Source organism: Bos grunniens, chromosome 11 (assembly GCF_055505025.1).
Source record: "Bos grunniens cultivar Pamir isolate PY7600 chromosome 11, Bosgru_T2T1.0, whole genome shotgun sequence".
Taxonomy (NCBI): Eukaryota; Metazoa; Chordata; class Mammalia; order Artiodactyla; family Bovidae; genus Bos; species Bos grunniens.
Window position 1 is genome coordinate 95,343,080 of NC_141175.1, and position 26,765 is coordinate 95,369,844.

A 26,765-nucleotide genomic window follows, 5' to 3' on the forward strand; every position below is an offset into this window, starting at 1 on the left:
GTACTGAAGTTTCCTCTGTCAGTAGGAACCCCACAAGTCAAGACACAGCAACTGCCAAGGTGTTCTGCTGACCTACACATGTTCAGTTCAACAGGACTGCCCTGTGATACACAGGTTGAATGCTTGAGAGCTGGCTACACATTCCTGAATCTCGTTATTGGGCATGCTCCCTGGGGCTGACATGATGCTGATGAAACCACTCAGGTATCTGGATCTGATACATATTTAGTAAATCACACTTTATAGATCTCATTTTATGACACACTCAATTTTCCAGGTTCCCAGAGGACACAGTGGCCTTTTAGATTTGATTTTAATTTTATAAATCAGAAAATGACAATTGCATCAGGTGCAACAAAGTTAAGAGATTAATTATTTAATATAGAAATATTAAATACTATATATTCAACTTCATATTTATATTTTCTCATTATTTTATGAATGTAGTGCTATCCTCTCGTGTAGACAGTAAAATTCTTAGGGGTAAGGACTATATCACAGAACACAGCAAAGTGTTCAAAATAGTAGATGTCCAACAAATACCTATACTTTACAGAAATAACAAGATCAATTAATTACACACATTCTTTACTGCCAATGAAACTCTTTGGATTGCAATAGTAAGGCGTCCTTAACATGAGTATCAATAAGTAGGCTTTAGGAATATATGAGCTTCCTAAAATTAGGTGCACAATGATTGAGGGGATGGGCTCTGGGGTTTTAAAAATCAGAGTTTGAGTTCTACTTACTAGCTCTATGGATATGTGCAAACTACTTAATCTCCTAAAAGGTTCAATATCTTTATCTCAAAAATGAGGGTGGCAGTGTATTCCTTACACTGCTGCTATGAGGGTTAAGTGAAATAACATGTAAAGCCACTGGCAGAGTAGAGTGCCTGGCATATCATAATTGATTATCATTACAATTAGTTTTTTGTGGGAATATGCGTTTCCCTGTGAAGAAGGTGGGTATGTTTTACTGAATTCTCAGAGAGTAGGTGACCAAACAAATGTAAAGAAACACTGTTTTATATCCAGGACAAAACATTAGAAGAAAATTCAGCTTCCATTCAGTTGTAAGTTAGTGAGTTGGTATTGAAATTTATGGGCAAATATTTAAGTGATTCACTTAAAGGAGGCTGATATGACTAATTACTAGTGTATTAGCCACAGCACAGGAATTTTCACTAGTATTATTTTAGAAAATCAATAAATATATTAAGCAGATCTCCTATAATTTTGTGATTCAATATTTCCTTTAAAACAGGACTGTTCCTATAGGGTCAATTTTTTACACATATGAAAAATGTTAATAGCATAAGAAAGTGTGAATATTTTTAAATTAAAATTTGCATTTATCTTCAACTATGTAAAATACAGTAACAGTGAAACACATGACAGTAGGCATTCATCTCATAATGTTAGCTGAGGCTGTTAGAGAGAGAACGATTACACGGGATTTTATTCTCCTTTACATTTTATAAACTTTAAAAGTGAGTACAGACCACTTTTATAATCAGAGAACAGGAAATAGAAGAACACATACATCCCCAAATTATTCAGTGCTATTTTCTCTAGTAACAAGAGCTATAACCTGTTCAGGATTTAGCATTACAGGCAACTGGGATTGATTTGCACACCCATATTCTCAGAGGCTGCTTAACAGAGACGAGAACAACTACACATGGGAGGGGTACAGCAGCCCCCAGTCCATTGAAACACACACAGATTGACTCCATGAACACAGAGAAGCTTTCCTTTATAATCACAAATGAAAAGGAGAACATGTCTGTACTAGTGGCCAAGTAGAACCAACGGATGAATGGGACAGTGAAGACGCCTCTTTCTGGACTTGTCTCTGCATTCCAAGATCTGTAGTAGGTTTTCAGTCTCTAAGAGGCTTAAGCCAGTGCCTGGAGTTCTGCAGAGTGGCGCCAGCCTCACAAGAATATCAAGGTGCTTGTTCCACTTCACAGAGAACCAAATCCTACCTTTGACTATCTTATGTTATCTGGGGACTGAATCAAGGTTCCAATGGGCTGGCAAGAAAGCTTCCTCTTAAAAGACTTGTTCAGGTTATTGGAGCTTCTGGCCAAGCCATCTTTTTGAGAGCTTGGCTCACTCCAGTTCCTTTTTACTGCCCTTAATCACAGTATGGTTTCTCAAGAGTTGAAACTGCTATCAGAGCCTGACTCTCAAATCCAATTTGCAAGTATAAAAAATATTTTAATGAAATAAATATTTCATTAAAAAAATTAAAGGGAGGTATAAAAATTGTAGGAAAGGTGGCATACTGTTAAGTGAAGGTATAAACAGGGAAAGAAAATCACACACAAAAAACCTCTCACTTTTACTTAACAAATATCCAACATTTTTTCACATTCTCATACACACTTAAATTTATGAGGTGTGACAATATTTTTAAATCAATATTAATTTCTCAAAAATATCCAACAGGTTTACAGTTCTAATAACCTTCATATTTTACTGAAATAAAAATTACCAAAGTAGAAAATAGAGGAATTCAACTAATTTCAAAATGCTTTCTAGACTTCTTGAAGGCTTTTCTTAAAATGAACTACCACTTAGAGAGGGGAGGAAAAAAATGTTTAAATAAACTTTAAAATTACTTGGTACATTCACATTTCGCTGAGGAAAACAAAATATACATTTGATAAAGAGCATAGAACCCTAATTAGAAAAAATGGGAGAGTCACAGTTAGAAGAGGCTTTGAGGAGTCAAAATGATGCCTTATAGCCAGAGAACAGTATTATAGTTTTTCAGAGTTCAAGGCCTTGAGAGAGTAAAGGAAAGTGAATTAAACTCAGAAAGGTTAAACCTTAAATGATTATAGGTGAAGTTGGCTGGTGGGGGCCTGGAAAAGCTTGACTTATGTGTCTCCTTTTTTCCCTCCTCTTGCTTGAAGGATTCCCAGGATACAGCACTTCTAAGTTTTAACATCAATATGGATAAAAAAATGTTGCCTGCCATTTCAATAAACAAGAATGTTGCCTGCCATTCTGGTAAAAATCACATGTTGTCCACCATCAAGCCATCAACCATTGCAGCTACCCTAACTATGCCCTGAAGGGATTTCAGGATGCAGAAAAACAGGATATTGGCCCAAGATAGTTAGGATACACATCAAAGGAATAAATTCTATGAGTCAGACTTTTGTATCTTTCCATCTATAGACAAGAACCAAAATCATTAATTTGAGATGTCTGCCTTCTGTGATTAGCGGTAATCTATTGATGTTTGACTCTGTTTTCTTTTTCAGCAAAAATTCCTATATATTCCGGCTCCTCCCTTACCTTTTTGGAACAGTTTTATCTGAGAGGTGCCTCCTAGGTTTTAGTTCTCAGTAGTCAAAGCTATGGTTTTTCCAGCGGTCATGTATGGATGTGAGAGTTGGATCATAAAGAAAGCTGAGCGCGGAAGAATTGATGCTTTCAAACTGTGGTGCTAGATAGTTTTCTTGAGAGTCCCTTGGACTGCAAGGAGATCAAATCAGTCACTCCTAAAGGAATCAACCCTGAATATTTATTGGAAGGACTGATGCTGAAGCTGAAGCTCCAATACTTTGGCCACCTGATGTGAAGAGCTGACTCATTGGAAAAGACCCTGATGCTGGGAAAGACTGAGGGCAGGAGGAGAAGGAGGTGGCAGAGGATGAGACGGTTAGATAGCATCACCAACTCAACAGACATGAGTTTGGACAGACTCCAAGAGAGAGGGGCAGGGAAGCCTAGTGTGCTGCTATCCATGGGGTTCCAGAGAGTCGGACACAACTTAACGACTGAACAACAAGGTCACCAAATAAAACAGCTCCCCCCACCAAAAAAAGGCTGCCTTAGTCTGTAATCTGTAATCAGACAGGACATTTGAGAACTTATCAAAAGCAACTTGTGGGAAACAGAATATAAAAGAAATTCCTCTGAATCTTTGCAAATTGTCCATAAAACAAGAATAATTTTCAAAGGACGATGAGCAAGGCAAAATTTATTTCAAAAAATCAAAACTAGTACAGTATCTGGGAAGTAGGTAAAATAGCAATTCTTAGAGGAAAAGCTAATTTGTTCAAATAAGAGAAAATTGAAAAGGCAGTGGGCAAAATTTTAACCAGAAATTCCTGGTTAGCATAATATACTACTGCTTTCAGTGAAGTTCCAAGTTAGACAGTGGACAAGATAGCATTACCAGCCTCCACTGAACAGATCAGGGTTTTGTTTTTGGCCAAAATGTCAGGTGAGAAAGGAAAATCAGTATTCTGGAACTCAAACTATATTGGGTACTTGTTTATATCTTGAGATCAGGTCAGGTCACATGCGGTTTTTATGGGATTAAAAATAAGAGCTGCTGTTGCTGTATTAATATAACGGTTTCCTGGTATTGGGTCCCTGGGGCAACAGATAAGGAGTGTGCTAGACTATGAAGTGTAACTCTGGGGAAGTTAAAGCCTTCTTGCATCACTTCACAGTGGTTCCACTAAGCTAATTACGAAGAAGAGTTGATGGACTCCACAGGGACTCCACTCAAGGCCCTGATGGTCAGAGAAAGGTAGGCCAGAACATAAGGAAGTAAGTACAGATGAGAGAGCTATCAAGGAGACAGAAAAAGGAAGGGAGGCCCGGGGGTGGGGGCGGGAGTGGGGAGGGACAAGTTCCTTGAAGATTCAGCTGACTATACTTGTGTAAGCATTTGTATGAACATGTGATCATAAAAAACAGTCACCTTTAATTACATAGAGTATAATCCTGTGATATAAATTTTTCTTTGCTTTCATATATTTTAAACTCACTAGACCTTCTGCCTTAAGAAGGGCAGAGTAAAGTACAATCTAACCTATTCTGAGTTTCTGTGTGAGAAATACAAGTAAAACTGATAATAACAGAGTCTGATAGCAAATGCCAAAGCAGCACTCTAAATAGATTCATAAATTGTTTTCAAAGTTTAATTCTCCTAGCTCCTTTTGCTTTATTTTTTTTTTCTCTTTATTTATTTATTTATTTTTTTATTCTTCCAATTTTATTTTATTTTTAAACTTTACATAATTGTATTAGTTTTGCCAAATATCAAAATGAATCGAAAACTAGGACAGATAAATATAGGTTTTTAATTAATAAAAGATTAATCTACTGTAAGAGAGAAAATGGCCACAAGCATGAAGGAACTTCCACGATGCCGCTGAGTAAATAAGCCAATCAGTCTCCATGTGTCTGTCCCTTATGCCGTACCACTGAAAGGAAACGAGGGTTCAGATACTGGCAGAGACTGGTGTCAATGACAGAACACATTCCCCTGGACACAGCTGTCTTACGTGGAATAAACCTAGGAAATTGGAGAAGTTGATTTTTATGCCCTACTAACATCTCTAACATAGAAGAAGAATCTGTAAACAGTTTAATGAAATTAATTGATTGATTTCTAGCAAAGCAAACTAGAAAATAATTTTATTCAAGATTTAAAAGAAGGAGATGACATAAATTCTTACCATGTCATGGATTCCAGGTGCCACTGGGTGCTTCTATAGAAATACAGTGGTGTTCTTTGTTTAAGGAAATAGTATTCTAAATGGTGGATAAGAACACGTTAGATGTATTCACCAAATTAAACAGAGTACCCTTTGCATTGCAGAGGAAGAAGGTTAAGGAAAGCCAAGACCCATAACAAGTGGCAGAACAATGTCATGCCACATGGCATTGGACGTTCCCTTAATATTCCATAAATAATTGCCAAAAACACAGCACAAAATGTCCTAGGACTTGAGTTTACAACCAAGAATCCTAAAGCTGAAAGGAGCATTTGTAATTGCTGAGGACTTTTACAGATGAAAAAATTAAAACCAAAAAAAAAGTAAGTTGGTGAATCAGTTAAAATCTAATTCCCCTATTATTTCAATATGCATCCCTGACCTATAATGTCTGAAAGCAAATATTTACTTTACACGTTCCTCATATATATGCATATATACGTGTGTATATCTTTTTCATTTCAATAACAATGAAGTCATAAAAATATACAGATCTGTGTAAAATCACAATTTTCTTCTGAAGTTTTGCAATTTTGCAAAATAAAGGCCAATTTCATAATAGATTTTTTAATACTACAGTGAAAAGATGCCTCTGCCAATTAGCAAACAGCAGTGCTTCTGTGCATAATCTTAAAGAAAGCTGAGAACTTGCATGAAAGGCGTGGGTTTCCTGAGAGATGAGAAAGGCTGGTGTTCTAAAGTAGCAACTTTATATCCCTGGTATTTTTACTGTGCTTTCAAGGACTTAATCTTATCCATGTGTCTGTTCAGCACTGATCGTTCTGTTGTATGGACACAAGACAGATTAAGTTTATCTGAAATTTTACATTGAGAAGGATTCTGTAGGCATTTAACATAAGGTAAAAAATTCTCTAGAAAAGCACGGTCCAAATAGAAACAAGAGCTACCTGTGTAATTCTAGAATTTTTAGTCAATACACTTAAGAAAATAAAAATCAATGAAAAATTAATAATAGCATATCTTATTTTACTTAATATATCTAAAATATTTTAATTTCAACATAAAATTAGCATTTAAAAATTATTCATGAGATTTTTTTTGAAATCCAGGATGTGTTCTTCACTTAGAGTACAACGCATATTTGAGCTGCGTGTCAAATGCTCTAATAGCCACTTGTGGCTGTAACTACAGTTTTGGACAGCACAGCTTCAGATGATGTTGACTGTAAAGAATGAAAGCTAAAATGAAATGTGCAAAGAATGATTTCAGACTTTGAAATGACAAGGAAAGAGCACTCTCCAAATTCACAGCAATATGAATTGTTTCTACATTGACTATGAAATTAGGATCAAAACAAATGTTCCTGGTACTACACAATGGCTTCTCTTCAGCTCATATTTTTAAAATATGCCACCCTCTGATGCAGCTATATCCTTTGTATATTCTTCACCATGTCTGTCAATAAATTTTTACAGTACCTCTCTATTACTTCTTATGCTAGTATTCTTTCCTTTCTTCTCTTCATCTCATTTTCTTTTCTTAATATCTAATTTACTAATTTTTTCAACTTATCCTACTGAAAGTAGTCTCAAATCATTTTGGGATGATTAAGGTATATTTAAAAAACTGATAGTTGACCAGTATATGTTTCCAGACAAAGCTCTTTGACTCTCAGGTTCCCCAGCAAGTGATGACAATAACAATCCTGACTTATAACTGCAAAATGTTTTGTTAAGTCCACAACACAAAACAAATGCTTTCATTAAAAGGAAAAGTATCAGGACACTGTCAGTGCTCTTGAACAGGGTAGACAAAGGTATACAAAGGTACCAAAACTGCCAAAAGAGAAATGATTAAGGTAGGTTCCACATAGGATGTTTGCTAAGTTAAAAGAGCTAGACTTTTTTTAAGTTAGTTGTAATTCTTTCTAAACTGAAAGCCAATAATGTTTCTTTGGTATAACTTTCGTGGATAGTCTCACAATTTGCTAGGAAAACTGAGTCTCAGTCTACATTGATTGGTGTTCACAGGAAATGGATATATCATTAGCTAAGGTAACTGGGATTCCAACATTTCTAGATTTTACTTATGTGACCTTGGGTCTATCATATAAGTTTTTAGTGCCAGATGTCTCCTCTGTAAAATGAAGGCAATAATATTTCACTTGCTTAAAGCTATGGGACTGAATCAAATATACTCTTGAGGCCTATTATATAACAAGGAATATACCTGGTCTTTGGTCCTAGCTCCTGACAAGGAGTTTTATATCTTCCAAAGGTCCTAAGCAAAAGGAAAGCTCCTGAGCAATTCATAATTGAATAATTTTGATCATACCTAAGTTTATGCTGAGAAGTTGGCTCCTGAGGGCCCTTAAGTAGTTTTAAGGGAGGGGCTGCACAAACCAGAATGACCAAGCCTATGACCAGAGGGTTGACACTTCCAGCCCCACTCCCAATTTCCAGAGAGGGGAAGGGATGGTGGTTGATTTCAATCATGTAGCAATTTATTTATTCAATCATGCTTCAGGCTTCCCTGGTGACTCAGATGGTAAAGAATCCATCTGCAATGTGGAGATTTGGGTTCCATCCCTGGGTTGGGAAGATCCCCTGGAGAAGGGAATAGCTACCTACTAAAGTATTCTTGCCTGGATAAGTCCATGGACAGGAATTAATTAATTAATTAATTAATCAGCAGGCTACAGTCTACGGGGTCACAAAGAGCTGGACACAACTGAACGACTCACTTCACTACATAATAAAACCCTCATATAAAAACTCTGTGCACTGAAACTCAGTGGATCTTCCTGATTTGGTGAATATGCTGATGTGCTGGAAGGTTGACATGCCTGATTCCTTAAGGACAGGACATGGAAATTCTGTTTTGCCACCCTCCTCCCCAGGATCCTATCCTATATATCTCTTCCATTTGGCTGTTCCTGAGTTATAGCCTTTATAATAAAACTGCAATCATAAGTACAGCATTTTTGGTGAGTTATGTGAGTTTTTGTAGTGAATTACTGAACTGAATGTACAGATGTGAGAGTTGGAACATAAAGAAAGCTGAGGGCCAAAGAACTGATGCTTTTGAATTGTGGTGCTGGAGAAGGAGATCAAACCAGTAAATCCTAAAGGAAATCAACCCTGAATATTCATTGGAAGAACTGATGCTAAAGTTGAAGTTCCAATACTTTGGCCACCTGTTGTGAATAGTCAACTCACTGAAAAAGACCTTGATGCTGGAAAAGACTGAAGACAAAAGGAGAAGAGGACAGCAGAGGATGAGATGGGTATATAGCATCACTGACTCAACAGACATGAATTTGAGCAAACTCCAGGAGATAGTCAAGGACAGGGAAGGCTGGCATGCTGCAGTCCATGGGATCCCAAAGCGTTAGACATGACTTAGCAACTGAACAACAACAACTGAACTGAAAGGGGATGTGGTGAGCTCAATATCTGTGAAAATAAAAAATGAAAGTGAAGTCGCTCAGTCAGGTCCGACTCTTTGCGACCCCATGGACTATAGCCTACCAGGCTCCTTCATCCATGAGGTTTTCCAGGCAAGAGTATTGGAGTGGGTTGCCATTTCCTTCTCCAGGGGATCTTCCCAACCTAGGGATCGAACCCAGGCCTCCTGCATTGCTGGCAGACGCTTTACCATCTGAGCCACCGGGGAAGCCCCCAAAATCTGTAGTCAGCTAGAAAGAAGTGGGAGTGGCTTGAGGACACCTGAGGCTTGTAGCTGACATCTGTAGAGGGGCAGTCTTGTGGGACTGAACCCTTAATTTGTAGAATATCTACTAACTCCAGGTAGTTACTGTTAGAACTGGATTGAATTGTAGAACACCCAGCTGTTGCTGGGATTCCCTGGTGGCTCAGTTGGTAAAGAATCTGCCTGCAATGTGGGAGACCTGGGTTTGATACCTGGGTTAGGAAGATCCCCTGGAGAAGGGAACGGCTACCCACTCCAGTATTCTGGCCTGGAGAATTCCATGGGCTGTATAGTCAGTGGGGTTGCAGAGTCAGACACAACTGAGCAACTTTACTCCTCACTCAGTTGGTGTTGAAGAATTGCTGTTGGAACACAAGTTTCAACTCAGATCATGTACAATACAACTTGATATTTGGTACATTTTAGTATCTAGGTTATAGCCAGATTTGTCCCAGCATAACAAATATGAAATTAACTGGAAACGGATATAATAAAATAATGATATGCTTTTTTTTTGCCTACATGGCCACTTCTTCAATAAATCAAAAAACTTATTAAAGATATTGCATTAAACTGAGTGTTCGTTAGAAGAGATTATTTTTAACATAGCAAAATAAAAGGTTTCACATATCTTTCTCAGAGAACAATAACATTTTCTACACTTTCTAGCTTTACTTCATATAATTGTTCAAGTATTTGTTGGGAATTTCACCTCCTCAAATGGAATTATAATGTTAAGTATTAAAACAATGATCCACTTCCACACTAAATGTTTGCATTAGATCAGTATGAACATAAATACTGGTCTGCCATTATAGTTATACAGACTAATGAATTTGTTTTCAGAGGTCAAGATCTACACTCAGGATCTATCTTACTAAAGAATATAAACATTGCCACTAAGAGCTCAGTTTGAGGTGTATTTTCCCTTTTCTTTTTTCCCCCTAAAACAAACAATGAAGCAAACAAAAACAAAAGAAGGTGAAGAAGAGAATCTCTGTCAGTGAAACCTGAGACCTTAAGCTGGTGGTTGTAAGACCAAAGACTTGAAGGCAGACACAACGGGGAACTCCAGAGGCAATGTTAGGCGTTTAACTTGGAGGCGCTGGTAAGAAAGGGGGAGATTAGTGTTTTAAGAGAATTTAAGTCAGTTGGAAAAAAAGGAAATGGAAGTAAGTGTTTCTTTAGGTACATAAGCAACTTCTTTCCATGATAAACTGGTGCTTTGAAAGGAATATCCTAACAAATAGGAAGTATAGGAGACAAATGAGCATCTCAAGTATTAAAAGCACTTCTGTCTTTAAAATGTTTAAAAGCTCTCGAAATGCTTTTCTACAGGAGAGTACAGAAACATTCTTTCCCCTGGTTAATTGTCTGGACAGGAGCTGATGCTACACCTTGTTTCCATCTATTGACAGGCAGACAGCTGACAAAGAGATTCTGTGAGCCAGACGGAATGGCAGGCCCTTAAGCCTGACTGCTGGGATTTGGTGAAAAACTGAGGAGGCTTGAATTTCAGAAAGGCACATCATTCAGGAAAAAAGAGCAGAGAAAGAAGACAAAGATTACTAGGGAAATTTTACTGATACTGACAAAATAATTTAAGAGTTATTTTTCTTTTATTCTTGGCTACATGATACAAAATATTTGCTGTTATTTACAATTAAACAGTCCCAATTATCAGGCTTAATGGAGGCAATGAAATAAACAACCTTTTCTCTCCTCTTTTTCAATGTCAATTTCTGAGAGTCTTTTATAAGCACTGATTCAATTTCTTTGTCTTTCATTCATTTCTCAACTCCTAGCAATCTGGTCCATCATCTACTTCCACTGAAAGTGTGCTCTCTAAAATCTGCTTTGGCTCCAATAGTAACAATTATATTTCCATGTTTCTTTCTGGATACCCCAGTTCATTTCACTATATTTTCTAGTCAAATGAACTAGCTTTATTTCCCTAATAGGCCATATTCTTTATTTCCTCCCAGAATTGATACAAATACTTGCCTTTGTCAGAACACCCTTCCCAGTCTACCTCATCCTACTTGAATGGCTAATTCCTAGCCACGTTGTCCAACGGAATATCCTAGTCCAAATCATTCACATATAACAAATGAGTAAAAAGATTTTGCAAGAGATTAAGTGTGCTGTCCAAATTCACAGCTACTTAGTGATCAAACAAAGACAAAAACACGGGCCTCAATTCACCCATCCAAAGTACTGGTAGGTGTACATTATCCCACCAGTGACCCTAATATTCTCCTCCCAGGAAAGGAGTAGAAAATAGAAGCAAAATATAGATCAACTACTATTACAGAACATTATAGGTAAGACTTTAAAAATGCTATTCATTGTCTCACTAGTTTCTGAAAACTTCAGCTTTTCTAAGTGGAAGTGTTGGCAGTGACATTTTACTCATATTTTCTAAATTCCAATCTTAGAAAAAAGAAACTGGGAATGCTAAGGGAATTGTGGGGTGCCACTCTCTCATACATATACACACACATAGAAGAGAGGAAGAGAGAAAGGATAAATTTCTAAAATTTGTAATAAATTTTAGAAAAACTAGATCAGATAGATGGTTTAATTAAAATCATCTCAGAACTCAAATTAGAACTCAAATCAGAATCTGTTAACTCTTAAAATGTTACAGCAGGTGATAATGGAAAAGAAAGTTTTTTTCTTTTAAAATGTTTCATAAAAATTAGGACTTTGATCAACTTTTTGAGATGTATATAGTACTGTTCCACCTAAAGGCAGTAGGTGGATGAGAATGTTACAGGCATTTTTTGTGGGCCCAAGTCTGTCAATTTTCAACAATTAAAATAATTTTTAAATATACATTGTATTTAATATGATTTCCTGGTTTACACCCTATAAAATGGCCTAATTAAAATATTTGGCAAAACTAATACAATTATGTAAAGTTTAAAAATAAAATAAAAAAAAAAAACTCAATATTAAAAAAAAGGAAAAAAGGAAAAAAATAAATAAATAAATAGTTTACTGGCCTCAACCCCAAAGACAGGAAGTAAGGGCCAAAGAAAATAGAAAACGTACACAACGCCTCAGCATAATCACTCGGAGACAAGAACAGTAAATGCATCAGATGTTCTTGGGAGAGTCTGGTTTAGTACAAATATTAGGATTTTAGCCTATGTGAATAAAAGTGGGTGCAAATGCCTTGATGGAATGAGGCAGCGATGCTGAAGAAGTAACTCTTCACCTGAGGTGATGTTTGTAGTTGATATAGTTGATATAGGAGAAAGAGATGGCCAGCCGTACATACTTTGTCAAGCTCAGTGGCTCATTCGTGTCCGATTCTTGGCAACCTCATGGTCTGTAGCCCCCCAGGCTCCTCTGTCCATGGGATTATCCTAGCAAGAATACTGGAGTGGGTTGCTATTTTCTTCTCCAAGAGATCTTCCCGACCGAGGGCCTGAACCTGCTGATCCCCATCTCCTACATTGGCAGGCAGGTTCCTACCACTGAGTCACCTGGGAAGCCTCAGCCAGACACTGCTCTGGTGCTAATGGTGAGGTGAGGTCTCTGGTTTGCAATGATTAAGAAACACTGTTGTTTCAGTGGGCTCATTTCTCCAGGAAAATGTTTCTGGGTGTTTTCAAGCAAATTATGAGGACTCATGAAAATGTTCAAATAATTGTTGGTTGTTTTTTTTTTAATTTTTATTATTTTTTTAAATTATATTTTTAAACTTTACAATATTGTATTGGTTTTGCCAAATATTGAAATGAATCCGCCACAGGTATACATGTGTTCCCCATCCTGAACCCTCCTCCCTCCTCCCTCCCCATACCATCCCTCTGGGTCACCCCAGTGCACCAGCCCCAAGTATCCAGTATCATGCATCGAACCTGGACTGGCAACTTAATAATTGTTTTTAAAGTTTCTAATAGAGAAATAGTAAAAAGTCTTTGGAGATTATGAAATTGCTATAACATACTCTTTTAACTTTAAGAAAAATCTGTTTTACTGGGTCTGGAACCAGGGTTAAGTAACAGGAAAATAGCAATAACCACAATATATTTTTAAATTTCTACTTCTTTGAAATGGCATTTCTTAATCTTCCAGTCTCTGAAACTTCCAAAGTGCAGAAGGTCTCAAAGTTAAGAAAAAATAAGTAATGAAAAACGTAGAAAAAGAAGAAAGGAGCACCAAGTTTGGAGTATCACTTTAAAAAACATCTGGTCTTCTTCTTTTCAAAATCATACAGTAGAAAAATGGACTTCTGGAAGCTACCAGCTGATTTAAGTTAATTTCCTCCTACCACCTCTATCTTCCTCCCTCCAAATATCCCTTGAAACAAAGCTGGGAAGAAAAATCTAAACAATTTCAAAGAGGAATCAGTCCCTGTCCTTATTTAGAGCTGGGATAAGTACCACATTTACCAAACAGCCAAACAGAATTTAGAGTATTAAGTTTGCCACAAATAAAAAAGCTTAATTGAGTAGTATGATTCTTCACGTAGCAGGTCCTTTGTACTTCCTCATCACTTAAATGCTCACAAACAATCCAAGGTCACACTTGCTACCAGAAAAAGTATTTTGTCTCTGTTGGCCAATGTCTGGAAGCCAACAACAGGGTTTGACAGTGATGCATAACCAGGTCAGAGCAGCATGATTCATCTCCATTTTCTTGACAGGGATGGCATCCTCGCCATGGTGAGGAAGAGCAGGTTGCCTGCCTTCAGCGCTCAGGTTGGCAGCACATACTATCTAACGACTAGGCGTCTGGCAATGGGCTCACAGAGACAATGAGTGTCTTATCTCCTGGAATTCAAGGAACTTCAGCCCATAAACCAAAATAACTGCTGAGTGGGCACTACTCACTGATCCATGTCTGGGAAAAGTCCTTCCAGAGGGTACAGGGTCCATCATCCATAGTCAAAGAGAAGTGACATGGCCCTTTAAACGGCAGTGAAGCCTTCTGTTTGGGTTTTCCGTGGCTAAGAAAGGCACATCATAACAGCACAGCACCTAGCATGACAAACCTTGCCGGTGTGGGAAGACAACAGCGAGCAAAGCAGGGTTTTGTATTGCCTGTTTTTGACAGAAGGAAGATATCTGCAGTTGTGTTCTTCCCACACCATTTTAGATCTAAGAATTCAAGCTCAATCCTACTTTTAAAAAGAACTAGTAAGGGCCTGGGAAGAGGGAGAGAGACAAAGCCACACAACCTGTATGTTTCTGGGGAAGCCTCTGCATAGGTTGATTGAGAGCTGTGTGACTGAGAAAGTACCTCTCAGAAAAATGGCCTCTATTTTCACCCTACAAATTCCCACTGCACTTTAGTTTTAAATTTGATTTCTTGTATAGAACATCTACAGTGTTCCAGGTCTTGCAGAGAAAACAAGGAATGAAGAGAATGAATGAAATATTGATAACTATAACTATATTTAATACATATGCATATATAACTGCCAGCTTAATGATTTTCCCTTGCAAATGTGAGTTTCATTGCAAATATTGAGTCAAAATGAGAATGAGAAACAAGAATATAGAACAAAACTGAGCAAAAGGGAAAACAAATGATAGAATAAAGAAAGATGTGTTCTAACAAAGAGTGGCCAACTAAATCCCTGTACATTTCCAGCAGAAAATGAAAGCATTTTTCTGAAGAAGAAACATAAAATATTTCTTTCTGATTCCATTAACCAGTCAATCAACCAAAAGACAAAATTCATTAGCCATGGAGCTTGTCTCACAGAACAAGTTATTGTCTCCATCACATTAAAGCAATAACAACTAATTATCCTTAGATTTTCACATGTGCAGAACACTGCAAATTATAGGAAGCAAGTTTATTTTTCTGCATACAAACTCGAAGTCTATCATCAATCTTTCCACTGTAATGTTTCTCAGATGGAAGAGGGCAGAACAGGAAAGCTTGTTTTAAAACTGCAATTTAGAAAGATGAGGCCGAGGATAGAAGCTAAGGGATCTGAAATTAATGATACTGAAACACACAAAATGTCCTTCAATAGTCTGCAATAGGAAATTTGCATCTTCAGGCATTACATATCCTCAAACAAAGGAGGCATCTATTATTTTGATATAACTTAGGAAGATGAGGTTTAAAATTTTATTGGGCTCAAACTTTCTCCATTTGTCTCTTTTCAAGCCTTATATTCTTAAGAGGGCTTAACAGGGCTTTCTTTTTAAGATTTGAAGAGGTACAATTAAAATAATTAAGATACAATTTGAAAAGTGTCTTCTGGATAAAACATAAAACCTATGCTTTAACAGGAAAGGAAGTAAATTCAAGACTTTTCACAAGAATCTCATAATATGTAATGATACCATTTGCTACAATAATTTAACATTTCTAAGATTAAAGGAAATCTTATAGAAAGCCAATTTTTAAAAATCTATTTCTCATATCAGTACTATATTAGTACTCAGGTTCTAGTAAGTAAGTTCCCAAAAGAAATGTAATCATACTCTTTAGACTTCTGAAATTCAGGACTGCTAACATGTTTCACCACGGCAACTCTGGTTTTCCCCAAAACCACACTGACATTTCTAGGGGATACCCTGGTGGCTCAGATGGTAAAAGAATCTGCCTGCAATGAAGGAGACCACGGTTCAATCCCTGGGTCAGGAAGATCCCCTGGAGAAGAAAATGGCAACCCACTCCAGTATTCTTGCCCAGAGAAGCCCACGGACAGAGGAGCCTGGCGGGTTACATAGTTCACAGGGTCGCAAAGAGTTGGACACAACTGAGTGACTAACACTTTCACTGTTTCATAGTGCTTTAGGTATTGACTAGACAGCTTGCTTTCTTCCTAAACTAATATTATCCAAAGTAAATAGCATAAAGTAGCCTGGGACAATCTTGTCTTAATCATACAGAAAGTTTCTTTGAGAAAAAAAACCACTGACCCTATTCCAATGGCCATTAAGTTTATAAGAACCCTTAATGGCAATCACTCAAAGCCTGCTTTCTACTTCCATATACTCTGTTCCCTGATGAACATGTATCAAGTTCCCTGATGAACATGGTATCATACATAATATAATAAAAACTACAAGAAACATATTTAATATTTACTGGTGCTTACAAATATGTATGTATTAGGATTTATAAAGCATTCCATTACATTATCTCATTTAATATAACAATATAAATTATAACAATTTTCCATACATATAAACATATCCACACAATCTTCCCTCCCACGATAAACTATAATATCTTAGAACTAAATAGCCCACCAGGCTCCTCTATCCATGGAATTCTCCAGGCAAGAATACTGGAGTGGTTTGCCATTTTTTTCTCCAGGGGAATCTTCCCAACCCGGTAATTGAACCCAGGTCTCCCACATTGCAAGTGGATTCTTTACTGTCTGAGCCATCATGGAAGCCAGAACTAAATAGAAACTCAGAAACAGTCTAGCCAAGTGTTCCCATATTGGAACACTTTGGGCTTCCCAAGAAGCCCAAATTCAGATTTAGTGAATTACCTAGATCATACAGCAAATCAGTGGCAAAACTGAGGTCGTAATACAACTTTCCTTCCAGGTTAATACTCTATGACAACGATAATGACACAGACAACGAGAATAGCAGCTAGCAGTTACTGAGCATTTGTTATGTATTAATTACTCAACCAACTGAACAAGTCTGTGAGATAGTATAATTGTAAATTCATTTTATAAGTAGAGAGACTGAGGTTTAGAAGAGGAATAAAATATGTCCAAACTACTAAATATAATATATAATGATAAAAATCAGAAGTGATAGAAACAGATTGATGTCAAAGGCCAATCTGTTTGCATCACCTCTGATTTTAATTATTATATATTATACAGGTGATATATCAAAAAGTGACTGTTGTCGGCAAGAACGGCTTTATAATCCATAGACGTTGGTAGGATATGTGTACTCAAGTTGCCAATTGTCCATTCTCCTAAGAGAATATTCCTTAGGGTTCCAACTACATCCCTGTTTGTCTTGCTGTTCACATCACATGACATCCATTCCAAGCCACTTCTTACTTCTATTCCCTTCCATCGTCAGAGCTGACCAGAAAGATCCAGAAACTTGGGTAGTTGCTGAATCATTTTTATTCATTCAATAAATAAATATTAAGTAAGTACCACATGTCAGGTACTATGTAAGAGACTAAGGAGACAGGTGTGAGCAGACACGATCCCTAACCTAAATGATCTATTTATCTTTTTCTGGGGTCCTATGAAATCCATGTATTCAAAATAAGCCCTCCTCTTTTTTTGAACTATTTTTAATAAATTTTTGTTTCATGCAAATAAGCATAATTTAATTAAGACAGATGATTGAAGATTGAGTTGGCAATCCAAAGACTTTATTTAAAAAGTAGAATATTTGGAATTTATTAACAGGTGATGGCAGGGAAAAGGGCATTAAGACATCCCTTCATTTCCTAGGATGAGAAGTTAATGGTCAGTGGGATATGGCAGCCAAGCTCAAAATTAAGGTATTATTTTGAGTCACCTGGGAACAAGTTCTCATTGAAGGTGAAGCTTTGGAGGACTAGGTTGTCCTAGAATTTAGCATTAGTTAAATTAGCTTGGTCTTGTCTGACTCTTTGAGATCTCATGGACTATAGCCCACCAGGCTCCTCTGTCCAGGGGATTTTCCAGCAAGAATACTGGTGTGGGTTGCCACTTCCTTCTCCAGGTTGTCCTGACATTTTTCAATTTAAGTAAACTGAAGAATATGAAAAGTTTTCATGTAAAAGCTTTTACTAACACTGGGCAACTTACAATGCAAATGGGGCACAAACTGCTCTTTCAAGTTATGAACTGACACACCATCTGCCTTCATACTTTCACCACATCTCCTTGAAAAATGCAAGGGTGCTAAGAGAAAGTTTGAAACCTTGATTCCTCGGTCTTCTCCAGAATGCTTTCCATTGTGTCTCCCTTGCCACAGAAGGGTAGCACTCTGCTCTGCTCTACCCCTTACTGAATATTGATCCATGACTAGGATCTAAACACAACGTGGTCTCAAAGGTGATATGCTAAATAAGAGTAGCAGAGAATACATTCAGAAAGAAACAGAAGAGTTTTCTAAGGAATCTCTAGGGGGAAAAAAAACAACAGTGTGGATATGCATTTTTTACTACTTATTCAAGGACAACTAAACATAATTTTGAATGACAAGTTAATTACTATAAGGCATCTCACCGGAGAGGCTTGATTTAATACATGAGCTAGTAGTCACTTTGTACAGTTTGGTTAGCTGATGCAGTTTGGATTTGAAAAATATGAAAAGTGAAAGTGTTAGTTGTGCAGTCCTTTCCAACTCTGCAACACCATGGACTGTAGTCTGCCAGGCTCCTCTGTCCATGGAATTCTCCAGGCAAGAATACTGGAGTGGGCAGCCGTTCCCTTTTCCAGGGGATCTTTCTGACCCAAGGATCGAACCCATGTCTCTTGTACTGCAGGTGGATTCTTTACCATCTGAGCCACCGGGGAGTTTAACACTGGCGTAGTTATTCAAGATCAAAATTCCTTTTGCAAATGTAAACTTCAAAGGTTGTAAGAGAAGAATGGATGTGAGAGCTGTCACATATGGTTCCATGATGCTTCTGACCAGGGTCCTGAGGACTCACTTCTCTACTGTCTCCCTCTCACCAGGAAGAGATTGGTAAAGGGATGCCTGAAAGTTCTCAGACTCTTGTAGGGAGTCTATGGGGATAATTAACTATACAGAGGTGGACAGTCAAGGATAGCTGGACCCAAGTAATAGAAAAAACAAAAAGTGAGTACAGTTACCTCAAATGGCAGGTATTTTTGGGCTTAGTACTTAAAATTCAGAAAGATCACTTTATAAAGATTCTTTAGTTCAGAAGCTCCAGTTGCAAAATCATAAGCAAGCCTATTAAGGTCTGTCCCAGTAAGATTTGCTAAAACATCTCACACCTGAGTCAGAGGAGAGCCTGCTATACCACAAGGGAAACTTGTAGCCATTTGTTTTAGTAAATATATACTAAGAGATAGAAAATTCAGACTTTTCAGTACTGGGCTATTTGATCCTGACTTTGAGCTAAAACTACTTCTCTAGGAATGTAGAAAGTGATCTGATCTTTCAGTTAGAGTGGGGTTTATGGAGTTAAGTGACAAATGGTGTTCTGCCAATATTTTATACCATAATTCGCTCAGTAAAGTCATGAATCTAACCTGAAATTGTTTTATTAAGTCCTGAGTTTAGGCAGATTCTCCACATTGGCTTCTTGACCTGTAAAGCAAGGGCTATTATGGTAAGAAGGGTGAAATACAAGGCTTTGGAGTCCTTGCTCCTTTCCAAAATAGCAAACCGAGCTCTGGTTAACTTGACCATCAAAGAGCTGGGAATTTGGCAAGATGCATACTATTAACCTTTCTGTACAAGGACTTGGTCTATTCTGTGCAAAAGGCTTATGGGCCCTGGGAAAAGATGGATTATGGCAAATTTAAAAAGATGCAATTGCTGCTGCATTTCCTCACAACCAAATGTCCCCTGGATTTGGTTTAATTGTTATATTTTTAACACACCAATCTTTCAAATAATTTAGGAACGTGAACAGATTATTAAAATCTGAAAATATTTAACATTGTAACTCATATAACAGTGGAAGTGGGAAAGAAAACAAGATAAAAACATATGAAAGCATATGGATAAAGAAATGACAGCCATAATAAATAAATTTTCCATGGCTGTATACAAATGATTTTATGTATAGTATCTCATTTGACTTCATAACAATACTGTGAGAAAAATATACAGGGATTATCATTTCCAGTTTACTGATGGACTCAAGAGAGGTTAGATGAGTTGCTTCATTCACTCCAATGGCTTGAATTATGATGCATAAATATGCTAAAGCTTCCAAATCGTCTCTATTATGGATTACTGCAACAGCCTTACAACAGATCTCTGAGGCTCCTGATAAATTGGAGAGTTCCTTTTCAAACCACATATCTAATGAATTTAGATTCATTACCCTCCTAATTAACATCAGTGGTTTCCCATTTTGTTTCAAGCCTCCAGCATGGTACTTTGTATGGAGTAGGGACTTCACATGAATTTTTTGAATAAATGAACAAATTACTGAATTAGTGCTGTTAACAAGTAGTTGAGCCTGAATATGAACCTAGACCTCCATATTTTTAGAATATACAAAGTAAAACATTTGGAAATTCCAAAGCTGGACACAGACTGAACATCCTAGTACATGAAAGTTACAAAAGCCGAAGTTTTATCAAGGAGGTAAGCATTAGGTCATCAAGACCTGCTAGTATTCAAAATCCAGTTTCTCTGTTGGGATCCAGTGTTCCAATATCCAAAACTACATATAAGACATACAAACAAATGGAGAATATAAGATGAAACTCAAACAGAGAAGAAATACCGAGAGATTACTGTCAATTTTTAAAGGAAAAGGAATATTTTCTTCATATCTCCTAAGTCCTAATAATTGTCACCTTAAAGGTACTTGGTTTGACAGTCTGTCAGTAAGAAATCAACAACATTCCTAGATGGTGGTATCCAAAGCAGTAGGTACCATCTCTAGTAAACATCTGAGCTAACTAATTGATTTCTTGCAAAAGCATAAGCTAAGAATTAGAAAATGATCAGTTCTGGATGATAACTTTCCAAATAAATATGGAAGCTTGACAGACAGCTACAAAAAAGCACAACATAAATCAAATAAAAGGGCATCTCCAAACCTAACTGATTCACAAACTACAGAAACTGCAAAGGACCTTCTGAGAGTTGCTGGATGTTTATTAACTGCTGTTAATAAACAGCAGTTTATTAATTGCTGACAATGATAACAATAGGAGAAGTTATTCCTTACTGCATATTTAATATTTTGCCAGTAATGAAATAAACTCTTTCATGCATTATCTCATTTAATTCTGAACCCATTCCTGTAATATTAGGTACTATTATTGTACCTATTTCATAAATGGAGCTGTAAGAGGTTAATTTATACACAATCACACTAAAAAGAAGTAGTGACTTGAATCCATCTGATTGAGCTGACTCTAAAATTTGAGTTCTTAATGACTACACTATACTAATTGATTATCTCATGCTTGTATGCATACAATTCATCTAAGTATTTGAATCTAACAAAGTGGCAGGCCAGGCCTCAGAGTCAAACACTAAAGATACATTCACATTCTATCTTGTCCAAAGTTTTATTTAAGACCTATACACAGTTCTTCCAAGGACTCACAGACAATAGCAAAAATACCTCACGTACACACCACTGGGTAGAAAGATGTAAGTGTTAATTATCTTGTCATTTGGAGTTGCTTTAATACGCCTCTGTATAGTTATGTGAATCTTATGTATCATTTCTTTAAGATTTTTTATAGACCACTGAGCATCTAAAGAAGAAAATGAGGGGGATGGTATAGCAAAAGACATAGAATTCTTTCTTTTAAATTAAAATAAATGTCCATGAAAAGTTTTTTGACAGACAAATTAATGCCAATCAGAAATGAAACATTAAATTCTAAATCAATGAACCTTAGAGGCTCCTCAATATACGGAGAAAAAATTTCAGTGGTAATAGGGTTATTAGAGGCACTGTCACGCTTTACAAATGTTAGCTTCAAGCTGATCCCAATTACAAAAGGCTATTACAGATACTGAATGGCTTTTCAGATAAGACACTGGCCCCTGGAACTCCTTTTGCAAAATTAACAAACTATTTGCACAGTTTCCAACTTTTCATTAAATGGTCTCTCTTCCTCAATATTAACTGAAATATGGCTCTCTACTAAGGATACCAATTCACCTATAAATTGTCTAAAGTAGAAACTGTTCATTCTTCCATATAAAATAAATTTCCGAATTGGGCTATAAGATGGGCCTTTTCCTTATTCTCTCAGTGCTCCTCCTCCTCAAGGTTAATATATTTTAGCTTATCACCCTTCATCCCTCTTTACCTTTTAGCTCTATCAAAAATGCAGTCACAAGTCATTCCCAATAATTCAGATTTTCCTATTCAACCAATGGTACTGGTTGTTTATTTAAATTATATTCAGAGTACATCCTGCAAAATGCCAGGCTGGACGAAGCTCAAGCTGGAATCAAAAAGATTGCTGGGAGAAATAACAACAACCTCAGATACGCACATGATACCACTCTAATGGCAGAAAGTGAAGAAGAACTAAAGAGTCTCTTGATGAGGGTGAAAGAGGAGAGTGAAAAAGCTGGCTTGAAACTCAACATTAAAAAAAACGAAGATCATGGCGTCCGGTCCTACCACTTCATGGCAAGTAGAAGAAGAAAAAGTGGAAGCAGTGACAGACTCTATTTCTGTGGGCTCCAAAATCACTGTGGATGGTGACTGCAGCCATAAAATTAAAAGACATTTGCTCCTTGGAAGGAAAGCTATCACAAACCTAGACAGTGTATTAAAAAGCATAGACATCACTTTGCTGACAAGTCTGCATAGTCAAAGCTATGGTGTTTCCAGTTGTCATGTATGGCTGTGAGAACTGGACCATGAAGAATTGATGCTTTTGAACTGTGGTGTTGAAGACGCGAGAGTCCCTTGGACAGCAAGGTGATCAAACCAGTCTATCCTAAAGGAAAGCAACCCTGAATATTCATTGAAGGACTGATGGTGAAGCTGAAGCTCCAATACTTTGGCCATTTGATTCAAAGAACCAACTTGTTGGAAAAGATCTTAATGCTGGGAAAGATTGAAGGCAAAAAGGAGAAAAGGGTAATAGAGGATGAAATGGTTAGATAGCATCATTGGACTCAATGGCATAAAGCTGAGCAAACTCTAGAAAAAATTCTATGGCTGCTGGATGCTATCGGAGAAGGCAAAGGCATCCCACTCCAGTACTCTTTTGCTTGGAAAATCCCATGGACAGAGGAGCCTGGAAGGCTGCAGTCCATGGGGTCGCTAAGAGTTGGACACGACTGAGTGACTTCACTTTCACTTTTCACTTTTGTGCACTGGAGGAGGAAATGGCAACCCACTCCAGTGTTCTTGCCTGGAGAATCCCAGGGATGACAGAGCTTGGTGGGCTGCCATCTATGGGGTTGCACAGAGTTGGACACGACTGAAGTGACTTAGCATAGCATAGGATAGCATGAGAAGAAACTACCCAAGGCTGGGCAAAGAATTATAAGAAAGAAATGGCGGAATAATTTGTGGAGTTCTTATATAGCCAGGCATACTTTGGGTTTCCACCAGCCAGAGTTGAAATATCTTCATATACTTGGGGTAATGAGGTAGAATATTTCAAAGGGCATTGCTTTAGATTTGGGGTTAAATCTGACTGAGACAAAAGGTTGCTCTAGACCTAATATAAATGAAAAACAAATCTCAAAAGGATCCAACCAGTAATGCAATTCTAGGTCAGAACAAAATCTAGCACTATTTGAAGGAGTACAACAAAACACAGTAGCAACAGCATACAGTTTTATATGTCATATACCAGAGTTCCTCCATGTGGTCTGTCCACATGAGCTGGTTTAGGCTTCCTCACAGCATGGACACCTCAGGGTAGAGGGACTTGATATACAGCAGCTAAGAACGTGGAGGCTGCACTGTCTTTTATGATCCAGCCACAAAAGCCACTTTTGCCACATTCTGTGGGTTACAATCAAGTCACAAGCTTGCTCAGATTCAAGAGAAGGGGAATTAGATGTTGATTATTTTTTCAATTAAATAATTTTGAACATGCATACAATACTGCACACTTCCCTCTAACAGACGTCAATTCTTAGTAGTGTCAAGATTCTACAAAAAGATGTGAGGAAAGAGATACTGTGGTTTACATCTTTGAACAATGTTATCTTCACTGCAGAGCTGGGGTGACAGACAGGTAGTATAATTTCCTTCCAACATGAAAAACCAACTTTTAAATGTGGTGATCTTCTGGTGACAATTTTTTTCAACTTCCATATTTGAAAATGTCTATATTTTACCTTTATCTTTGAAGGATATTTTTCACAAGAAAAAGAATTTTTGAGTTAAGATTAACAGACTTTTTCTTTCAGTATTGTAAAGATGTCCTTCTACTGCTTTCTGGATTGCACTGTTTCTAATTCTTATCATTGTTCTTTTTTATGTAATGTGTATTTTCTTCTACTTTGAAGACTTTCTCTTTTATTGCTATTTTTAGTGACCATAATGTGCCTGGGCGTGGCTATACGTTTATCTTGCTAAAAATTTGTTAAGCTTTTTATATCAGTGAGTTAACACTTTTTTTAATCAAACCTGGAAAAGATTTCAGCTATAGTCACTCCACCTTTTCCTTTATATTATTGACTATATTCTGTTTTCTAAAGGCCCTGCCCACTATTTTCAACATTTGTATAATCAATGGGTCTATTTCTATTTTTCATTTTTTCTTGTTATGGGTCATATTTCCCTACATATTTGTCATATTTTAGGGTTTTTTAAATTTTTTAATGTTTATCTTATTTTTTTGGTCTCAGTAGGTCTTCATGGCTGCACACAGGCTTTCTCCACTTGCAGAGAGCGGGGGCTCATCTGCAGCTGCAGTGAGCGGGCTTCTCATCGCAGTGGCTCCTCTTGTGCACGGGCTCTAGGCACACAGGCTCAGCAGTTGCAGCCTGCTGGTTCTAGGGCGCATGGGCTTCATCAGTCATAGTTTACAGGCTTTAGTTGCTCAGCGGAATGTGGAATCTTCCTGGACCAGGAACTGAACCTGTGTTTCCTACATTGGCAGGTGGATTCTTATCCACTGTACCACCAGGGAAATCCCAAATTTTAGTTTTTTGATGTGAAATTATAGATGCTAGATGGTGGGAATCTGAAAACATTTTCATGTTCCTCTTCCTTCAAAGACTCTTGAATGTTTTGGCAGGCAGTTATTTTACTGGTGGATTACCTTCATCTTGTCAAGTCTTGTTATTAGGCTTTATTAGGGTGGATCAAGATTAGCTCTTACTCCAGAGCTTGAAAAGTATTCTTAATGCCTAACTTTTAAGGGTATTACTGAATGCACAATATGTTAGGGTGGTCTTTCCATTCTGGTTGGTCAGAATTTCAGAGCTTCCTAGCACTCTGTGACATCTGGCATTCCTATTCAGCTCATAACTCCTTAGTGGCTATTCTCTGCTAAGCCTCCCAGAGTTTTACACCACACATGGCAACTTAGTTTTTGATCAAAGACTCAAGGGATCTCCAATGCATATTTCTAGAGCTATTTCTCTAAACAACTCCTTGCTCTATGGTACCTTGGTCCATAAACCTAAGCTAAGGTGTCTCAACAGTTCTATATGCCAATCTCTGGGTATTTTCCTATGTAAAACACAGCTTTTTATAGGGGTTCTACTCTTCTGTGCTGTGTCTGGATAGTGCCCTTAGACAGAAAACAAGAGCAAATGTCAAGGTTACCTTGTGCACTTCCCCTTTGAAGGATCATAGTCGTGTGCTGTCTGCTGTCTAATGCATGAAAAAGGTTGCTTCATACAGTTAATCCAGTTTTAGAGCTGTTTGTGGCAAAAGGGTGACTTTGATAGCTGTTACACCATGATGCTGGAACTGGAAGTCTTATTTAATTAACTAAAAATAGCATAGCCTTAATTTCTAGCCATCAAAAGTCAACCAAGAGGTGGAATTCCCAGGCAGTCCAGTGGTCAGGACTCCACGCTTCCACTGCAGGGAACCCAGGTACAATACCTGGTTGGAGAACTAAGATCCTGTGGTTGCGTGGTACATTAAAAAAAAAAAAAAATGTCCACAAAAGGAAACCAATTAGCAGTAGAAAAATAAAAAGGTGAGGCAGAAGTATTAGTACACTTATGTAATTTTTCACTATTTTAATTTTTCTAGAAACAGAAGTTTCCAGAAGTCATATCATTTTAGTTCATTTTCATTTCTCACCGATGGCACAGTGAGATGTGCACCGATGGCACACACTTTTCATCCCTTCCTTCTTTGCTAACCAAAGCCTGATTTCATGTTTAATTCCAAGTAGATGATTCATGATAAATGAACTATGTCAGGAATGATGCTCCTCTTTCACTCTGCCAGATACTCAATCCCCCAGCCTCCCTGAGAGCTGGAGGTGATCATACACCTATATATATATATTTTGCATGTAATGAATAATTTATTTATTTATGAAACTAGATTAGAATCTGGACTGTGATAAATCTACTAATTACACACGAAAATAAGACTCATTCACTTCTTCAATATTATACAACTATATTTTGATCAACGAGACATACAGGAAAGTTTGTTAGGGGTTTACTGAAAAGATTTTAATTTTTTAAATAAAAAAGACTAGGTGATCTTGGCACCTTTTTTGTCCATTGAATGTGAGTCCTTTCTGACTATAATATAGATGAGGAGGAAAATTCTATATTCCTAAGTGTGACAGAGGAGAGGGAACAAAAGAGCCTGGGTCCTTGATGACATCACTGAACAACTAAATTAGTACAGCAACCCACGGTCTCTGAGAAAATCAAAACCTATTTAACAACTCTGCCTAAGGTTTTCTGTTTCTACCTGTCATAGAAAGCATTTCTGACTGATAAATGCATACTCCATTTATTCTTTAGACTAA

General features: G+C 37.3%; 1 protein-coding gene across 4 annotated transcripts in view; it reads right to left on the bottom strand.

Annotated features, from left to right (window-relative positions):
* EXOC6B (exocyst complex component 6B) overlaps positions 1 to 26,765 on the bottom strand; it is a 730,532-nt gene that overhangs the window by 166,577 nt on the left and 537,190 nt on the right. The gene's annotated exons all lie outside the window — the stretch shown is intronic.